Genomic DNA, 16,882 nt, shown 5'->3' on the forward strand with positions numbered 1-16,882 from the left:
GCTGAGAAACAGAAAGTGAAGAAATTAGATGGAAAAATAAAAATACCCCTCAAAAGACAATAAAAACATAATTAAACAAATAAATAAAATCGTACAGATTCACCAGAAACTTTCTAAAAGTCATGAAATTCTATGGTCCAAGCTTGCCATATTTCATTTACTTTTAACTACATACAGATGTAGACTGTGTGTCTGTGTTTCTGGTGCCACTGCTGCATAAGTGAGGTGTGACCCCGAGAAAATTATTTAAAAAAAATTGTTCCTATTCAGTAACGACCCTATTAAACACTACAGTAACAACTCTCCCCACTGGCAACTCGTTCTCGCTCTTGCCAACAGAAATCTTCCCACAATATTTTTTAATCTCTCATTCTTTCCCAACCACTCTCATGAATGCGCTCTTGATCTGCCTCTCGCTCTCTTTCGCTCCATATGGCACAAACCATCACAAGTTACTTGTCTTTAATATTTCCGTCGCGTGTGCCTCGAGAATGCTATACACAGTTAGCCTCTCCTATGACTAAAATTTTTTGTAAAGCATTCAGTGAACGTAAATGGTCAATGGAACCTCACTAATATAACACCCGTTTTCACAAAAGGCGATAAAAATGTGCAAGAAATTGCTGCCCAGTTAACTTAACGCCAATAGAGAGAGAGAGAGAGAGAGAGAGAGAGAGAGAGAGAGAATTATCTTATTCCTTGGCAAGCATAATCTTCTAAAGAATAAACAGTGCGCTTTTTGTAAAAATGCATCGTGCCTTTAATGTAGACATATAGGTACACAGTAACTGGGACACTAAATAGCTTCGAACATCATCTATTTAGATTTTCAGAAAGCTTTTGATAAATACACCAAATTACGACTAACAGAAAATTAAAAGCCCACAGCATGTCAGACTGATTACGTTATGACGCTAACGAATCGTAAACAACGGGTAGTGGTAAATGGCAAATCATGTGGCTGGCTAGATGTAACTAGGAAACAGACGTCCACAATGAAGATGTGGAACATGTCCGAGCTCGCCCGGAGCGAATTTTGACATATACTAGTAATATTTCACACCTTAATGCTGTTAGAGATCTCCCCAAATGGCGATAGTAGCCCACAGAGATCTCCGCAAATGGCGATAGTAGCCCACAGAGATCTCCGCAAATGGCGATAGTAGCCCACAGAGATCTCCCCAAATGGCGATAGTAGCCCACAGAGATCTCCCCAAATGGCGATAGTAGCCCACAGAGATCTTCCCAAATGTCGATAGTAGCCCACAGAGATCTCCCCAAATGTCGATAGTAGCCCACAGAGATCTCCCCAAATGTCGATAGTAGCCCACAAAGATCTCCCCAAATGGCGATAGTAGCCCACAGAGATCTCCCCAAATGTTGATAGTAGCCCACAGAGATCTCCCCAAATGTCGATAGTAGCCCACAGAGATCTCCCCAAATGGTGATAGTAGCCCACAGAGATCTCCCCAAATGGCGATAGTAGCCCACAGAGATCTCCCCAAATGGCGATAGTAGCCCACAAAGATCTCCCCAAATGGTGGGGGATACTTTTTTACACCGCAAACTGTACCACAGTAGCATACAGAGATCTACCCAAATGGTAAGGGATACTTTTTTACACCCCAAACTGAACATTTCATAACACTCTTAACCCTGCTCAGGTAGAGGTGGGTCTGAGAGCCCCCCCCCCCCCGTCCCATTTTCTAGTTCATTAACTTCTAAATACCCGGGAGCCCAGTTCTTCTCAGTAGCTTCTTCAATTTGTGTATCCTTGCAAGGGGTGAGGGAATTTCTTCGGGTTCTATCTCCGTTTCCGCAGTATAAAAGTATGTGAGTATAAGTTGGGTATGTGAGACCCACGTCTGCCTGAGGTGTGTGAGATATTTTGTTCTCCCTGACTGCAGATATGAATGCAGTGTCCTCATTCTCGCTCGGACAATTAGCAGTTCCCTAAGGGTCAGTTGTAGCCTCATTTCTTCACTATTTTCGCTAATGATCTAGAAAATAAACTCATTTCCAAGGTAGCCAAGTTTCCAATTGACACAAAAACTGGCGGCCGAGTAACGGATGAAGCGAACTGTGCATCCATCGAAAATAACCTGGTAAACGAAATAAAATGGAATGAACATGGCGGATGAAATTTCATGTAGGAATTTATAAAGTAATGAAAATTGGAGAAAAAAACATAAAAAAAACATGAGTACCGCATGTCCGATACCCCAGTGGCATTAGTAAAAGAACAAAAGATTCCTAAAAGTTAGCGATCTGAAAACCTGTCAAGAGTGTACAGTAACGAGGCAAACAAAATACTCAGCTTTGTCAGAACTTCGATCACCAAACAACCGATATCATCTCTAATCGTATATACGTCACTGTCAAGAGTGTACAGTAACAAGGCAAACAAAATACTCAGCTTTGTCAGAACTTCGATCACCAAACAACAGATATCATCTCTAATCGTATATACGTCACTAGTTAAACCATACCCAAAAACCGTCGACAATACTGGTTCTGTGAAGTGTCATAAAAATGATCCCATCACTTCGAAATCTGCCATACGAAGAACGGCTAATGAAACTGTATATGTTTTTGAGAGAGAGAGAGAGAGAGAGAGAGAGAGAGAGAGAGAGAGAGAGAGAGAGAGAGAGAGAGAGAGAGAGAGAGAGAGAGAGATTATTTCAACACCAAGGGAGAAAGCAGTGTGTGCTAAAGAGAAATAAGGGAAGGGGAGGGGGAGGGGAGGGAGAGCGGAAGAGGAGTAGAGAGGATGGAAGTGAGTGAGGTGAAGAGGAGAAGGAGGTGAGAAGGAGGCTGAGAGAAGACATTGATAGAAGAGATTATGTTCGGTCAACTTTATGACGAAGGATAAGAATGTACAGACTGGGATAAAAGTTCGTCTAATATTCCATTTATTCTACTTCTCAGTTTACCTTTGTTGGACAATAATCCTAAGGAGAGAGACTTTGTACATTCTCGGGTCACAGAAGAAGAAAGAGGAGGAAGAGAAAGAAAGTGTGGGAAGAAGGAAAAGTAGTGTGGTTGGAGAGAAGAGAGGGAAGAAAGTATTGTCTGGCAGAAGGAAGTGAAAAAGTGTGGGAGATAGGAAAGGAAAAATAGTAAGGAAAGGAATGAATGATAGGAAGAAAGGAAAAGTGCAGGAAAAGGACAGTGACTCAGAAGAAAGAGGAAAGGAATGAAGAAAAACGTAAAATATAGTAGGAAGAATGTGAAGAATCATAAGAGAGAAAAGGAAGAGGAAAGGGATGGAGGATGGGGGGAAAAAAGAGAGAGAGAGATTCGGATGAAATTTTAACAAGGAAGGAGAGGTAAACGGAAGAGTAGGAACAAGGACAGAGAAGGACGGAAAGAGAATGTGGGAAAGTTGAGAAAGTATATGAATGGAGGAAGAACGGCGTCTGGGGGTGAGAGGAGTATTATGAAAAAGGGAAGAAGAGAGGAAAGGATAGAAGGAGTCAGGAAGGAAGTTGGGGTGAGAGGGAGGAAAGGAGAATGGAGTTAAGGGAGAAATGTGGTGAAAAGAATGAGAATGGGGAAGAAGAGAGGACTGGAGAGAAAATGCGTGATAAAACGGAAGTAATGATGAACAAAATGGAACGAAGGAAACGTGTAAAGAACGAGCGGAAGAAGAAAAAAGTGAAAGGACCAAAGAGTGCTCGTTAAGAAAGAACAAAATGTAGAAGTGAGAGAGATAAATTGGTATGATGGAAGGATGGTTGAAGGGAGGGAAGAAGGGGAGGAAAGGAGTCACAAGAAGAACGGCGGAAGGACGGAGGAAGAGAAGGAATGGAAGGAAGGGTGAAGGAAGGAAGGGATAAGGGAGGGAATGGAAAGAAGGGTTAAAGGAAGGAAAAGAAGGAAGGGTTATGGGAAGGAGTGGATGGAAGGAAGGAAGGTGAATGGAAGGAATGGAAGGAAGGGTAAAGGGAGGGTTGGGAGGGAAGAAAAGAGGGAGGAGACTTGAGCTGAAGGGATGGAGAAAGAAAGGAAGGAAAGAGGTTCGGAGGGAAGAATGAATACAAAGTGACGAGGAGAGGGATAGGTGGGGAAAGTGGAATATAAGAAAGAATGTGTAGTGCACAGGTAAGAGGGGTGAATAGGAGAGAAGGTGGAATAGAAGAGTGATGGATGAAGAAATGGAGGAAGGAAGTAAAAAAAAAAGCAAGCGACAGTAAATGATTGGTATAACTGAAAGGAAAATTGGTGTGTACGGAAGACAGTATGACTAAGGCAAAAAGACGAAAAGAGAAGTGAGGCAGAAAGGATGGAAGGATGAGGAGAAGGCAAGGAGGAAAGAATAAGAGGAAAGATGAAGGAAGGGTGTATTAATAGAGAAGGGAAATGCATGAAATATACAGTGGTGTCCAGGTCGTGGGAATGTATGACTAAAAAGAAAACATGAAAGGGGAGACAGTGTATAAGGAGAGAAGGAAACAGAGACGGAAGGTAAGGGTGGAGGGCAGACAGGAAGGATAATGCACTGGATGCCAAATTAAGCTGGAATTAGGAATTTGTGAAGCTGGCGATGGAGAGAAAAAGGAGAGGGAAGAAAGCGTAAGACAAAGACAAAAGTAGAGAGGGTGGGGAGACTTTAAGAACAGAAGTAGAAGGAAGGATAGATAATGCTTTGGTTAAGAAGACTAAGATAACGAAAATCTTAATAATAAACGGTGTAAAGAGTAAATGATAAAGAAGAAAAGAGAGAAAGAGTAGGATAAAGACGGATGAGAAGGGATAGGCTGAAAAATAATGAAGGAAGAATAATGCATGGAAAGTTTGTGAGGGTTATAATAAAGAACGACACACTAAAACTGGTTATAAATAAGAACCAGGGAGAGGAAGGAAGTGTACAAGTAGGGAGGGAAAGAGGGAGAGAGGAAAGGTAAATAGGGAGAGGAGGAAGAAAGAAGGATAATGCATACGAAGCTTAAGAAGGCTAGAAGAAGGAAGGGCATAATGTAAACTGGTGTGATGATTGTCTGATAAAGAAAAAAAATGAGGAGAGCAATGTACGACAAGGAGGGAAGTAGCGAATGATGGAAGGAAAGGAGGAAGGAAGAAAAAGGATAGCGCTTGAAATATTCAAGAAAACTCGAATACAGAAAAGCTTAATAAAATTGAAGTAAAAGGTTGCTGTGTTGAAGCCCAGTCTTTTACACCATCAACCACACACGCCGGAGATCGTAAACCTATAATGGTTCCTGTCTCTTGTAGGTACACACACACACACACACACACACACACACACACACACACACACACACACACACACCAGTATGTCCAAGCACAGAATTACGTTTACTGACTCTAGCATGCATACGAGCAGCAACACGCACACCATCACTACCACACATATCTGAACGCCCACGCTCATGCACACCACCACTGTACACACACACACACACACACACACACACACACACACACACACACACACACACACACACACACACACACACACACACACACACACACACACACACGTGGGGGGTCTATTTACGCAATCATCCGGTAAGACATGACATTATATTTATATCGGTATTATTCACTTATTCCCTCACGTATTAATTTTTCTTCCGCTGTCAAGGCAACAACGGTATTAATACAGCCTGGGATCACTGGCTTGATTGGGGTGCCTTTGCGTACTATTATTCTGAGACTTTTAAACATCTCATCCAATTATATATAGGCCTACACTTGCACACAGAAATAGTCCTCCATATTTTATCTGTACACACACGAAACTATAACTATATATTGAAGAGCCTGTTATGCTCAGAAGAATTGCATCACTGGGTTTTAAAAAGTCATGTTCACTTTTTCGTTATTTATCGTAATGAATGGAATCGGAATTCAAACTCATAGTCGTATATTTTAATTATCACTTCATTTTCTTTCATCACACAACACAGATCCCTCTCCGGCTGACTCGAAAATGAGTAATGTACTTGGCACTGTCGGTTTCATATATTTAGCTTGTTCATCTGGTGTTTCTGGGTAAAATTCTATATACCTTAAAATCTATCTTTCTATTGCAAAACTAGGTATTCTGTGGAGGTGGCTGAGAAGGCAAATGATACCCTAACTTTTCTACTCTACCCAGAAGCTGACTCTTCCTTTAACGACACTCCATCTTTCAAGTGCTGTTTATCCTTTCAGTGTGGCTACCATACATCTCGTTTTTGGACTTGCTACCTCTCTTTCGTCGCTCAACCATCCTACTTCATTCTCCTAGTCAGTCTCTCACTGTTCTCTTGCTCATGATGTCAGCCTAGCACATAATATCTCCTTTTCACACTTTCCAACTCCCTATGCCTCTTCATCACTCTTCAGACCACATTTTCTTACTTCCCCATCCATCTGTGTAAGTATATCTTTAGTTCACTGCCAGAATGTTGTAATGTAACTGTCCACTGTCCTTATCCTTAGCTTGTGTCCCATAAACATCGTCTGTGCACCACTGCATTGCACCAACGTTACAATCAGTACCTTGTCATGCAAAGCTTTGTTTACTATAATAGCACATTGACTTTCCCATTCCCTCACTGCTGTTACCTCCATCTTTGCTCATGTCATGCAGTCCATCCCGATCGTTACTTTTTTTTTTTTCTTCTGTCCACAGCACTGATATAACACTGTAACTGAGTCAGTTCTAGCATTATACTGAAGCTAACGTCACAAGATTTTATTCGGCTACAGGCGAGCCACACGAGGCTGAGCAATTACCATTAACCCGCTCATGGTTGGGACAATTCATGTCTCCCGTTTAAGCTAAAACAACGCAATCATATTTAGCTGAGAATGAATCACGTGAACAAGAGAAAACTTCCTCACATTCCCCAGTTCTAAAACCATCAGTACCACCTCCTAATCTACCTCGATGCCTCTCTCAAACACTGTCACTTGGCCCATACATACACTAACTTAACAATTCCACAGTTAGGCCTAATACGAAATACTAAATCCTTCCGTCACACACAGCAACTTCCATTTCTCATCTCGCAGCAGCAGTGTAGCCTTCAGCAACACAGACGCTGACATTCAACACTCCATTTAAGCCGTTCACAATAAGCTGGTTCCCGTAGCTGAATAAAATCGTCAGGAGCAGCAAGAATAAAATATACAAAAGTCAGCAACTGAAGGGACTGAAGCGGAAAAAGTCGGGTAATAGACCACGTTACCACTAGGATTCAATTGGCCATAAAAAATTTACCATCCTCCATTGCCGGTACTGCACTGTGGAGGAGGAGGAGGAGGAGGAGGGGGAGGAGGAGGAGGAGGCAGAGAAAGACAAGGGCTTGTCTCTAGCCGGTTAAGGATGCTTCCTAACACCTCTTCCTTAGCGATTTATTTTTGAATAAGGGTAGTTAATATTTTTTTGTTCGTTATTCATAAAGAGTATGGCGATACTGGGAGGATTCATGTAAGACAGAAGAGGACAGTAAGGTGTAATAAACAAAATCAGTCGCTTAGGAAAAGGTGTTAGGGAGCATCCTCAACCGAGTAGAATACGGACCAAGGTGTATGATGACTATAATACTTAAGGACAGTGAGAAGGACAAAGACGTACAGGAAGGAGAAAAATTGGGAAATAACAGGCATAAGTGACAAGGGAAGCAGCTAACAATCATTTCCTCAGACTATGACAAGCAGCCGTCAACATCACGATCCAGGTCCCCATTTCAGTCCTGGGTACGAACAAGGTGGGAGCTGAGAGACCCTGCCCAAGAGTACAAACACTGGAAACAGACATGTTGAAAAAATGTACATCTTAAATTATCTCATGTACCGAATAGACAAAACTTAAAACAGGGTGAAACAAAAGTTGAAGAACGAATGCAGAACATTAACTCTCTCACTGTTGCTCTTCTCTCTCTCTCTCTCTCTCTCTCTCTCTCTCTCTCTCTCTCTCTGTTAGCTGAGTGTTAAAGGAAATCACAGTAAAATAAATAAGTAAATGAATTTCATTGTGTGTGTGTGTGTGTGTGTGTGTGTGTGTGTGTGTGTGTGTGTGTGTGTGTGTGTGTGTGTTTTACCTGAGTGTTAAAACAACTCACAGTAAAATAAATAAATAAATATAATCTTGGAAACAGATAAAGTCAAAACTGTGCATGGTATGCTAAAGAATCTCGAAAGCCAGCTATATAAAACTTAGAGTAGGCTGAAACAAAAAAAAAGTACTAGAAGCAGATAACTACCAAAATTCCATAGGCTAAAGTATTTCAAAATCCCAGTAAATATAAGACGAACAAGAGTTATACATTCCCCGTAAAGCAAGCCGGATCCATCACGTGTGTAAACTGGATGTATATTATTCATGTATTATAAGCGTGCTGGGCTGCGTGATACATAACGAAATATGATGCGGCCAAACAGCATCTCATACAGCCACACTGGTGTATTTCAGATTTACCTATTAACGTGACTGTGTTTAGTCCTGACCCAACATTCACATCTCTTACAGCCACTGTGGTGTATGTCAGCATTACCTATTAACGTGGCTGTGTTTAGTCCTGACCCAACATTCACATCTCATACAGCCACTGTGATGTATGTCAGCATTACCTTTTAACGTGGCTGTGTTTAGTCATGACCTAACATTCACAAAGTTACACATGGCTCTCTCTAGGGACAAACAGGTACACAGCATCATTCACGTAGTCTAAGCGTTATGATAAAATGAACAAAAAGTTGTCGCACGCGAGGTGTGTAAATTTATATATATATATATATATATATATATATATATATATATATATATATATATATATATATATATATATATATATATATATATATATCGGTATGTATATTTATGTATATACTTATCAAAAAAATAAACAAACGCAAACACCCGTTCTTTCCCCCTCTCTCTCACTCTCTCTCTCTCTCTCTCTCTCTCTCATGGCTTCACCCAAGACACCGTCACCTTTAAAGACCTCAACTAATTTCATAACACGCTAATTAAGAAAACTTCACTTTTGCCCTTTTTTTCCTCCCCTAGAGCACCTGAGTGGGACAACCAGTACTTGTAGGTGTGAAATGGCATTTCCAACCTTAACCAAACTCAACCTGAGGAAAACCAAAGAAAGAAAATTTGATCTAGGTGGAGGAGGGTAGGGAAATACGGCATGGCCCTGGAAGTTCACTCCTTCAACTTTGTGGTAATCTTGAAAACGTGAGAACGCACCCCTTCGTGTGGGTAGGCTCCGCAAACAGTTGGTAGCCCTGATTAATTTAAACATTGACATCTAATTTAAAAAAAAAAAAAAAAACATGTATGACAGTTTCTCAAATTCATATACTGTACAGTACAATGTCGTATTGTTATCAGTTCTTACCTCTTTTAATATTTACGACTAGCTTTTGTTCTTGAATACGGTACCGTACTCTGTGCACATTTGTTGACTTTATACACGAGTTTTACTCGCCCCTATTTAGAATAAAACTTTCATGTGTGGGAAGGCTCCCCACATACAGCTCTTCTCAATATGGTGGAGTCAAATGCTTTTCGTCTCATCAACTCTCCTCCTCTTACTGGCTCCCTTCAGCTCTGTCTCTTCGCCACACTGTTCCCTCTTTATCTCTTTTCTATCGCTGCTTCAATGGTCACTGCTCCTCTGAACTGTCTGCTTGCATCTCTCCACCCCTACGACGGGTGCGTAGCACCCGTCTAGCAACAAACTTTCATCCCTTTTCTGTCCAACTCTCTAATGCGAGAGTTAAACGTTACTCCCAGTCCTTCATTTATGCAACAGGTCAACTCTGAAATTGTCTTTCTCTGTCTGTATTTCCTACTTCCTATGCTCTCCAGTCTTTCAAAAGCAGTGTGTCCAGGCAAATATCGAAATGAACGGATCTTGAATTTGGCCCTCTTTTGTATTGTTTTTGTTCTTATTCTTGGAAGGAACTGTTTTGCGGGCTCAGCCGTTGGGTCCTTTTTCCTCGCATTAAAAAAAAATGCATACAGTAAATTATCCACCCACGGTGTACACGTAAGTTTACAGTACATATTGGACTACATACATCTACGGTGTACATCAATTCCGCATGTTGTACTACATCCACCCACGGTGTACACCAATGTCCGCATGTTGCACTACATCCATCTACGGTGTACACCTACAGTACGTCCGCATGTTGCATTACATCCACCCACAGTATACACCTACGTCCGCATGTTGCACTACATCCACCCACGGTGTACACCTATGTCCGCATGTTGCACTACATCCACCCACGGTGTACACCTACGTCCGCAAGTTGCATTACATCCACCAACTGTGTACACCTACGTCCGCATGTTGCCTGAATTTACTTTTCACCTTTGTTCTCGTCTCGTAAATTAACCATCTCCGGAGAAGCGGAGAAGTCTATTAAAACGATAAAAATGTCAAATGCTTATTTTTTTCTTTACACAATGTTTTTTTTATTAAATTAAAAATCTCATCACACACCATACAGCCCTACAAATTCTACATAGTTTTCTTTCCATAAGGCTTTGATACCGTGACGAAAAGGCATGCGAAGGTGAAACCTTCTCCTCCTCCCCAGCAAATTCCGAAAACCACACCTCACAGTAGAAGGGACTCATAGGTTGACGTTTATGTAGAAAAGCCTGAAGAAATATCTTTAAAATCTTTTATCAGACAACAGTGTTTGTTGTCTAATAAAAGTAAATTTACTTTGTCCCCATACTTCTTGCTCCCTATTCTGGCTATAGCCAATGCGTAGGGATGTTTATCATTCAGGCTATAAATATTAATACTTATCTGATTTTGAGTTTCTAACTGATCAAGGGAGTACCAAGAAATCTCTTTCCCTCGAGGAAACTTTATCAAAGCATTATATTTTTCCCATGAATCCACTCAACGCTGCATATCCCTCCATTTATTAAGGTTAGAAAATATCTTATGAGCAACCAAACACTGTATTATACAAGCATCTTTATCTATTCCTGTTATAGGTCGAGGATTAAATATCTGCTTCCTTCCCCTAACACCAGTGGGAAATTCTACATATGTACAACATTTTTAATTATATTTATTTCTAAATGTGTGATGTAGTTTAAAATAAACCCACTCCCCTCAGTGTTAGAAAGTACATTTTCTGTGGTTTAATACGTACTGTTTCAGCTCCTCCAGTGTTTGTCCTATAGTGTTGTGAGTAATGAAAACTCGTGGAGTGTGAATATAGTGAGTTCTGGTTGTATCTTCCCCCTCTAAAACAGGTTCCCTTCTTAAAACAACTGCCAGCACTAAGTATATACCGACAGATGGTGCCTGCATCTGCCTCAATACATTTTGAATATGGCGACTGACAAATGTAGCAAAATCTGTTAAGAATACTATTGGGTCTTGAGCGTACTCTTCTGCAGGAGTAAATCTGACCTCCTCTAAAAGGCCATTTAAAAATGACCTTGAGGTTGATGTCATAGATGATGAAAGCGTATGTCCGTCGCCCCTACTTGTAGAGGCAATTGCACCATCATCATCATCAGTTGTTGTGTTTCTAGGGAGATGGGGTCGTCATAACTGCTTAGAAGTCCCCCCTACTCCACCTGTGAACAGCGGTGTCTTTTTTTGTACATAAGTTTTGTCCCAGATAATTTCTATCTATTTTTCTATCTATTAGTAGCAGCCGTGGCTCAGTGGGTTAGAGCGCTCCTCTCTGGCCGAAGGGTCGGAGGATCGAATCCACCCAAGGGTCGTTGGTAGACATCAGGAAGGGCATCCGGTCATAAAATGCTACATGCTCCAGTCCAAAAGTCCTCTAGCCAGAAGCAACGCCTTAGCCCTTCGGGGATACCTGGCGTAAAACCAAATTATTATTATTATTATATTTTCTATCTATTGCCAGAAGCCTTAATCCCGTAAGGGGTGGCCAAAAACATATCGCAGCCATGTCACCCAGACCCCAGCTCCCCCCCCCCCATATACCTCTCCACTCCATCCCCCATTTCATCCTTGATCTCCCCTCTCTCTCCTTTTCCACTCTTCCAAACTCATCAACCTAGTCTTGTAGCTCTTTGTCGTCACTTAATAACACAGTATCATCTACAAACAACAGTACAGGGAGTTTCCAAGCACTGCCCCCTCTCACTAGGGGCCCTCCAACATCCACTGCCCAACCTTGTATCTCTTTATTACCCCATCCATATACAGATTGAACAACCATGGAGACATGACACATCCTTGCTTCAGTCCAACCTTCAAATAGAAAAATTTATCTCAGTTCACTATCCACTTCCACAGCAGCTTGAGCACCCTCATACCTACTCTTCACGACCTACAGCAACTTCCCATGTATTTCCTAATGCTCCCCACGATCCTTGTTTATCCACCCTGACATATGCTTTCTCCCAAATCTATGAAGGTTGCACACAATGATACTGTGAAACAATTTAACAAAAAGAGCTAATCTTCAGTATTTATGATTACTCACCTTGTAAACAGGACTGCCTGTGATATCGCTCATAAAAAATATTAATAAATCATCCACAACCTGGGCATTTTACACAGGTGTGGGCGGTTTTGATACTCTTCTTGCCACACTTCTCGCAGCGTGTCTCTTGACGTATCATGATGAAAAGGGGGGCCCTCACAGAGTTCATCGGTGGCTTTATGAATCCTGAGAGCCTTAGTTGCCAGCTGTGAGCTTCATAGGTCCTTTTGAGATATGGTAAGATTTTTACAGACGTACACACTCACGAAGGGAGATTACTGTTCTTAGCCATTTAATTTTGTATAGTTTTTTTTTTCCAATCATGGAAAATATTAGTGGTCGTTAATTCAGCTGTGATATTGATCTTGATTATAGTAATAGGAAGAAAATAAATGCAAGAGAGAGAGAGACAGACAGACAGTAATTATTTTTCCGGATAAATTTAATAATAATAATAATAATAATAATAATAATAATAATAACAATAATAAAGGTATAAAATTCTAGCTGAAAGGTGATTTTGACTGTAAAAAGTAGGGAATAAGAAAAAGAGAGCAGGGAATAAGAAAAAGAAGAGAAAGAGATGGAGGAGAGACTTGTTTACTGAAATTTATCTTCCACAACTATCACAGAAGTGCCCCAAATGCTTTATTTATTTTCGCCAGGTGACAGCCTAAGTGACAAATGGTCAAAATCTGATTTAGTGAGGGGACAGGTGAGAGAGACGACTCGAAGTGCTTGGAACCACTGTCTGACTCTCTTCTTCTTCATTTCTGCAACATTCGCGGCCTTTCCTCTAACTTTCGCTCTGTTGAGCACCACCTCTCCTCCTCTAAACCTCACGTTCTTTTTCTAACGGAGACTCAGCTGTCTGAGGCAACTGACAGCAAACCCTTTTCTGTATCCTCCTACTTTCTCTATACTCATTTCAAAGCCAAAGGTGGCTGTTGTGTATATATATGCAACGACTTATCTTGCTCTCGTGTTCCTGAACTCGATTCTTCTGAATTCTCCACACTCTGGCTTCAGCTTTCCTGTCATTCTCTGACTAAATATATCTGTGCTGTTTACTTATCCCCTAATTCTACTGACTATCAAAAATTCTTCGACTATCTTACTTCTACGATGGAACACATTCTATCCATTTCTCCTTTCTCTGAAATCTCCATTCTTGGAGATTTCAATGTTCACCACCACCTTTTGCTCTCCTCTCCTTTCACGGATCCACCTGGTGAACAAGCCTACATTTTTTCTATCCTTAATGACCTAGAGCAGCTTGTACAGCACCCTACCCGTATCCCTGACCGCCTTGGAGAGAGCTCCAACATACTTGACCTCTTCCTCACAACTAATCCTTCTGCTTACTCTGTTAATCTTTTCTCTCCGTTGGGCTCCTCCGATCACAACCTTATTACCTTAACCTGTCCTATCACTCCGGTACGGCCTGTGGACCCTCCAGGGAAACGTCGTCTGTGGCATTTTGGAGCCGCGGACTGGGAGGCCCTCAGGCAGTACTTCTTTGATTTTCCCTGGAATGATTATTGCTTCCATGGCTGTGAGCCATCTGAGTGTCCCTTGCGCATTATGGAGGTTATTCTCTCGGGCATGGAAGCATACATTCCTTTCTCATATCCTTTGACTAACGCAAGAAAGCCTTGGTTTAATCACGCTTGTTCTAATGCTGTCCGCAACAAGGAGAGGGCCTACAAAAGGTACCGGAGCCAACCCACCCCTGAATCACATCATCTTTACGTTTCTGCCCGGAATCGTGCTAAGTCTGTTCTTCGCTCTACTAAAAATAATTTCATCCATACTAAATGCTCTCAACTCTCCAACTCGAATTCTTCCCGCTCCTTCTGGCACCTTGCCAAAAATCTTTCTAACAACTTTACCTCATCATCCTTCCCTCCTCTTTTCTACTCTGATGGTTCTGTAGCTATTTCTTCTACTGATAAAGCAGATCTCTTCGCACAGACTTTCTCCTCCAATTCCACCTTAGACAATTCCGGTGCTGTTCCTCCATCACTTCCCCCTCTGACTTCCTCATGGCTGACATTAAAATTTCTTCAGTTGATGTATTTTCTGCCATCACTGGCCTTAGTACAAACAAGGCATATGGGCCTGATGGGGTCCCTCCTGTTGTTCTCAAGAACTGTGCTTCTGTGCTTACACCCTGCCTAGGCAAACTCTTTCGCCTTTGTCTGTCAACTCGTACCTTTCCTTCTTGCTGGAAGTTTGCTCTCATTCAGCCAGTCCCAAAGAAGAGTGACCACTCCCAACCCTCCAACTATCGTCCAATTGCTTTAACGTCCTGTATTTCAAAAGTTTTCGAGTCAATTCTTAATAGAAAAAATTTAAGGCATCTTTCCTATCACAACCTTCTTTCCGATCGTCAGTATGGGTTCCGTCAGGGACGCTCCACTGGCGATCTTCTCATCTACCTTTCAGACTCCTGGTCATCCTCATTTTGGGACTTTGGCGAAAGCTTTGCCATTGCACTTGACATCTCAAAGGCTTTCGATCGAGTCTGGCATAAATCTTTAATTTCCAAACTGCCCTCCTACGGTTTCTATCCTTCTATCTGAGCCTTCATCGCTAGCTTCCTTTCTGGTCGTTCTATAGCCGCTGTTGTAGACGGCCATCGTTCTTCTCCTAGATCTATCAACAGTGGTGTTCCTCAGGGCTCTGTCCTATCACCAACTCTCTTCCTTTTATTCATCAGTGATCTTCTAAGCTGTACATCTAACCCTATCCACTCATACGCTGATGACTCCACCCTTCACCTTTCCATTCGGTTCCCGCAACGCCCATCTCAACAGTTACTTCAACAAACAAGGGATGAGGCTATGGCACACCTAATGTCTGACTTGGCTCGTATCTCTGACTGGGGTAAAAATAATATGGTTGTTTTTAATGCATCTAAGACTCAGTTCTTACACCTATCAACCTGACAAAATCTTCCACAGGTATACCCACTAATGTTTAATAATATTCATCTTAATCCTGCATCATCCTTGAACATGCTTGGGGTTTCATTTACTCGGGACTTATCTTGGAAAGATCATATTACATCTCTTGTAAAATCTGCTTCCAAGAGATTGGGTGTGCTAAGCCGACTCCGCTCTTTCTTTACCCCTGCACAATTGTTGACTCTATACAGGGGTTTTATCTGCCCCTGTGTGTAGTACAAGTCTCATGTGTGGGGAGGCTCCCCACATACAGCTCTTCTCAATAGGGTGGAGTCAAAGGCTTTTCGTCTCATTAACTCTCCTCCTCTTACTGACTCCCTTCAACCTCTGTCTCTTCGCCGCACTGTTGCATCTTTATCTCTTTTCTGTCGCTACTTTAACCCGCCCCATCCCGACCACTTTTCCACCACTGACTCCCCCCAATCCCGACCATTTTAGGAAAATTTTTTTTTGGCTCAAACCTTCGCTTTTGGTGAGAAACATCGAAAATTCATAGAGAAATCGCTCACCTGAGGTTTAAAATACTCATTACAGGTAGGAGTGCCTCCTTACCTTACTGGGTGTTCTATCAGGCTGGCACCAAAGAAAACGAGTTCTATGGGAGGATAACTATTTCACACCACTCATAAACGGTATTTATTTATTTACTGTTACGAATTTATATGTAGTACAAGAGTATATTGGTTTTCAAGCAGTAATATAGGCATTATAAGCATTGTGTCACTCACTAATAACTGCCCTTTTTTTGCCACATTACCTGATCATCATTTCTAACTGTTTCTTCCTCCTATGCTATGTAAAGTTTGTCCTCCACATTGTCATTGATTGGGGAATCACTCTGGCCCTGAATTTCGTACCGTGGCATGACATGGCTATACTGGCCAGGTCACTGATAACAGGTGAATTGCTGAGACAATGGCATGCAGGGGGGGGGAGGAGGTCATGCTGGGTAAGGCATTGTCCCTGCCTGGCATCTTGTTGAGGAAGGTGTCACGTGTATACGTACCAAAAATGACTCGCGAAAATTGAAAATTGTGCAAATTAGGGACCTTGCAATTTTTTCACGTTTATGTACGTCGATGGGATTGGCAGTGACAAAACGTGTGGACGTAAAAGAACGTCGACGGGACGCCGCGGGCTAATGGTCACTGCTCCTCTGAACTGTCTGCTTGCATTCCTCCACCTCTACGACGGGTGCATAGCACCCGTCTAGCAGCAAACTCTCATCCCTTTTCTGTCCAACTCTCTAATGCAAGAGTTAACCGTTACTCCCAGTCTTTTATTTATGCAACAGGTCAGCTCTGGAACTGTCTCCCTCTGTCTGTATTTCCTGCTGCCTATGATCTCCAGTATTTCAAACGCAGTGTGTCCAGGCATCTCAAAATGATCGGATCTTGAATTTGGCTCTCTATTGTATTTTGTTTTTCTCTTGGAGGGAACTGTTACTG

This window comes from Coenobita brevimanus, chromosome 63 (assembly GCF_032717465.1).
Source record: "Coenobita brevimanus isolate Jiangsu-jjx chromosome 63, ASM3271746v2, whole genome shotgun sequence".
Taxonomy (NCBI): Eukaryota; Metazoa; Arthropoda; class Malacostraca; order Decapoda; family Coenobitidae; genus Coenobita; species Coenobita brevimanus.